The following is a 4,757-nucleotide window of genomic DNA, read 5'->3' as shown; positions in this document are numbered from 1 at the left end:
GATTCAAGTTTAATATGACATATTGATTGGTAATGAGATCATCATAATGATAGTAATAATGAGCTAGCACTTCGTAGCACACATCACACACCAGACATTGTTTTCCATGCTTTGACTCATTTAATCCTCATAAATCTGAAGAGGTGAGTATTATTATTATACCCATTTTACAGATGAGGACACTGAAGTACCCACAGTGTACACAACCTGCTCAAGGTTACGGGGCTAGTAAATGGTCAGTGTTCTTCAACCTGGACTTGCGACTGTAGTAATTGTGCTCTGCAATCAGCGAAAATAGGCTGCCGATATTAAATTATCCTCGAATGTACCGTGTTCCTGGTTGAAACAGTAACGAACGAGTGGAAGGCACACACCCCAAAGACATAATCCCCGAGGATGCAGAAATGCTCAGAGCAGAGGGCAAGCTGGCAAGTGGCCACATCTACCTATGACTAGCTAAGTGGACCTACAGATGGTGTGACTTAGTTTTACCCTCACAAAATGAGCAGGCGGCTTACGAAAAGATTTGTACAAAGAGTCTGGGACTTGAAGATGGTACTAATAATGCCCAGACTAGCAACAAGAAAAGCAGCCATGGTCCCGCTCTGTTCAGCCAAATCAATAAACAAAAACAAAGAAAATCTAACCCATCCTCCGCTGCTAATGACAGACCCCACCTTGAGCTCATCTTACATATGAAGATATTAGTTAATGGTAGTAGGAAGCCATTAGAACTAACAAGACATTTTGCAACTAAGCATCCACAACATGAATGCAAACCTCTATAAATTGAAAGCAAAAATATTTTTGTACAATTAGTAAATAAAATAAATAGCTTAAAATATTTTGTCACTCATATATGATCATTTAATTTCTATGTCATGGCCGGGCGCGGTGGCTCAAGCCTGTAATCCCAGCACTTTGGGAGGCCGAGGCGGGTGGATCATGAGGTCAGGAGATCAAGACCATCCTGGCTAACACGGTGAAACCCCGTCTCTACTAAAAATACAAAAAAACTAGCCAGGCGTGGTGGTGGGCGCCTGTAGTCCCAGCTACTCGGAGGCTGAGGCGGGAGAATGGCGTGAACCCGGGAGGCAGAGCTTGCAGTGAGCCAAGATCGCGCCACTGCACTCCAGCCTGGGTGACACAGCAAGACTCCATCTCAAAAAAAAAAAAAAAAAAAAAAATTTCTATGTCATGTATGTCTCACAACGCATTTAAATTATTAGCATGTATACCTACTTTATCAAAGAGTAAACACGCATAGAGAGAGAAGTGCTCGAAAATCTTTCACTGATAGGATTATGCAATCAAAAAAGTTTGGAATCAAGCACAGTGCTAGAGTTTAGTCCACCCTGTGGGGCCACTCTCAGGTAACCATGGTAACGCTAATCCGTGGCCAACTGTCTGGCAAAAGCTTAGCAACTCAACAGGGAGACAGAGAGGAGAAGGTGGACAGAGCCGGGCAGACCCGTGTCCACCCCGAGTGCACCCTGGCTCCTCACATCATCACAGGGCTGGCCTTGAGCATCTGGAGGCATCAGGTCCTCAGGTAGGGTGGCTGTCACTCCACGTCAGTGGAATGCTTTGTAGCTAAAGAAATACCCATAATTATCACCATGAGTTGATCCTATTAATGTATCGAAAGCTAAACAAGGAACCACTAAATTGTCTGAGGTCACAGAATTTTCAACATGTAATCTTCAAAATCAAATTTACAAAGCAAGTTCTCATACTTTCAAAACTACCAAGAAAAAAAAAATGGGTTATTTTATGAGCAAATGAAGTGCCAGAAATGTAACAGAATTTCATGTCAGAACAAAATGATGTTCAGAAACTGAGAAGCATATATTTGGATAATATTCTATGTAGAGAAAATATGAAAAGAGGATTCAAGAAGAAACTTGAAACGGCCACACACATACAATATACAATATTCGCCCATGTGTATTTTCCTTTCAAAAATGCATGATTTTGCATGGTTGATATTTTTCTTTCGCTTTATTCATAATGAGACGTGTAAAGTAGCAGAATTTCCAAGTTATCACTGCAAAGACCTTGAATCATACTTCATGTCTCTCAAAAATTCGTTCAGGTGGATGTTTCCTACTAAGGATTTAAAGCCATTTCACTGGCTATGCATTTTGCATTTTATAAATCATTAACATGAACAAAGTAAGAACCAAAACAGAAATACCCATTTCATAAGTGTGAAGACAGTTAACCTTTAAACAGATGGGTAGTCCCAGACAGCTCTGGAAAATTAATAGAGCTTAAACCTAAGGTCTCAGAGCTGCAGAATACATCTTTGGAGACCATGTTTTTGAGATCATCATAAATCAACTTTTTCCTCATCAGTCCCTCCTGCGTACCCAGGCTCCTAGAACCGCCAGGTTATGAATATGTATATCAGGACACATCAACGGATCCAGTGCTCCGGTCTCAAAGATTCTGACTGTGTGTTCCCTCCGCCGTCCATCCTCCCAGTTCATGAGTCTGGAAAGCCTCACCGTGGTGGGCCTGCAGCCTGGCGTGGCAGTGGCACTGGGAGACACCACTCCACATTCCAGCTCAGAGCCTGAGCACCCTTCACGCCTGACTCCCTTGGAGGGACGCATCTCCATTTTTTATTTGTAAACCTTTGCTTACTAAATCAGTGGTGTTATGGGGGATTGTTTTGTTGTGAAAGCACTGCGTTTTTCCATGGCCAAGTCAGTTCAGATCTTAAAAGAGGCCCAGCGAGCGATGGGCAAGGCTCCAAGCCGGGAGAACTGGAGGGATGAGGTTGTTGTCTCCCAGGAGATGGCTGCCTAAGCACTCACAAAAGACGTGGCTGGGACGCCTGCAGAAAATTATACACACAAAAAGGAAGAAAATAACTAGCCAATGTTATCAACGTTATCATTTTCAACTATTTAAGTAGGTGTTTGGAGGCATTTTTTAAGATTTGGGTGAAATTCTAAATGTGGCCACAAACCCTATAAGAATGTGAATGTAAATGGAATTCAAGCCAAAAGTTTGACCTTACTGAGCTGCCAGCCTCAGTTAGGCCAGTCCAGGGAGATTCTTTCGTTGGCAACCGAGAAGACATTGGCTGTGGGAGAAATGTGGAATGGGATCAGGTCGTGTCTGGCCTTGAGACCTCCAGGGCCGCTGCTCAGTGGGCAGTTGCAGAGCCAGCACTCGGCTCTCTCTGCACAAACATTAAGCCAATCGGTGATGCTCATGTGTAGAGAAACTTCACATTCTTTCCCCCAACATGTTGAAAGGAAGAAAGGCACGACGGAATACGGTCTCGGTGTAGAGTCAAACCCGGAGGTGAATAATCCCACGAAGGACAACAAACAGCACTTTGTTCTTCCAACACAAGCCCCGCCCGAGAACATTTTGTCACTTGCACTGAACAGCAGCCCTGGAAAGTTCATAATGGCCATATTCGCAGCTACTTACTGTTAGAAAAGTTAATTGAGCAGCATTGTAGCAAATGTCAGGAAATTCAACAAGCCTGAAGAATTCAATACAGATATGAGCAGAACACGGACGGCAGAGACCCAGGGGCATAGGTCACGACAGCCCAGGTTGTCTATGCACGGAACACAGCCGTGACGGGGCTGCACCCAGAGGGACAGGCTCAGGCTTCCAAGCAGTGAGACCCACGTCTAGGGAGCGTTTGGCAGCACGTTACACACATGCCATGAAGCTGTGGCCCTGTATCTTCTTTATTATTTTTATAGATACCTCATTATTGAAGGGAGGCCGTTCCATTCTTTATGGACTGGGGCGTCCATCTGCTTCTCTCCTCCCTGTTCTGTGGGCAGTTCCCATCTTCCCGCGGCCCTGTTTGGAAAGAAAGGCACTGCGAGCTGTTTTACGAGGTGGGGAGGGCAGACGGGTCCGCTCGCAGGGACAGGTACAGCCCTCCTGGAGCGGGAGGCAGTCCGTGGAGGGCCACTTCCTGATGCAGGCACTGGGCTCGGAATGCGTGTTACATCCCCAGGAGTTCTGCATCATAAAAATCATAAAGAGTAACGTCCCATGTCTGGAAACAGAAACAATTCCTACGAGGATTTATGCGCTCAATGTAATTAATCTGCATGTTTGGGACATCTCATCACAGGCCTGTCTTCTTTGGCTAATTATTAAAGCCTGATTCAACAGATCTGCTCAGTTATAGTCCCAGATAAACAGCCCTTCTCCCCACCCACCCCCGAATTGTTTTACTTAAGGGTTTAGCAAATTCACCTGACAAAGAGTTAGGTTTCAACGTTGACCCTCACAATGTGATCTTTTCTCTTCCTGTTTTGCGTTCTTCCTTCTTAAAGAGATAGTCACCAGAGGCAATTCCACTTTCTGTAGCCACAAGATTGAACAAGGCCTCAGCTGATCGCTCTTCAGTACATCAGCATTTCCCACCACGTGGGAGAAACTTGACCACGTTCATCGTAGAAATCCATCTAACCAAGAGAGTTGTATGTAACAAGTATTTTCAGGCTTACTCTGTTTCCCAAACCTTTTATAATATAAATATTCACTATCACCTCCCTCGGCAAAAAAGTACAAAATCTGCATGTTTGTGTTTTAACTGCTAATAGATGCCACTTTGGCTTCTGACATGCCAGGGACCATGACTATTGCTGATGGTCACGGGACCACCTGTGTGTTTGAGCTGAGTGTTAGAGTGTTTACAAGAAAAGACCACTCTCAGGGGAATCTGGTGCCAGTTACATAGTTTATAAATTAACAAGAAATGGAGGCTG

The 4,757-nt window shown here is 44.4% G+C and overlaps 1 long non-coding RNA gene across 1 annotated transcript; it reads right to left on the bottom strand.

The window, feature by feature from the left end:
- Positions 1-2,065: 2,065 nt before the first annotated feature.
- On the bottom strand, positions 2,066-4,401 carry LOC108525044 (uncharacterized). The gene is made up of 3 exons (XR_001884203.1): positions 4,243-4,401; positions 3,739-3,837; positions 2,066-2,842 (listed from the first exon to the last, which is right to left on the bottom strand). It is a non-coding gene; the product is annotated as an uncharacterized LOC108525044 (long non-coding RNA).
- Between the last annotated feature and the right edge of the window lie 356 nt (positions 4,402-4,757).

Source organism: Rhinopithecus bieti, unplaced genomic scaffold (assembly GCF_001698545.2).
Source record: "Rhinopithecus bieti isolate Rb0 unplaced genomic scaffold, ASM169854v2 scaffold_84002, whole genome shotgun sequence".
NCBI classification, from domain to species: Eukaryota; Metazoa; Chordata; class Mammalia; order Primates; family Cercopithecidae; genus Rhinopithecus; species Rhinopithecus bieti.
Note: the sequence above shows the minus strand (reverse complement) of the source record. Positions and strands in the feature narration are given on the sequence as shown.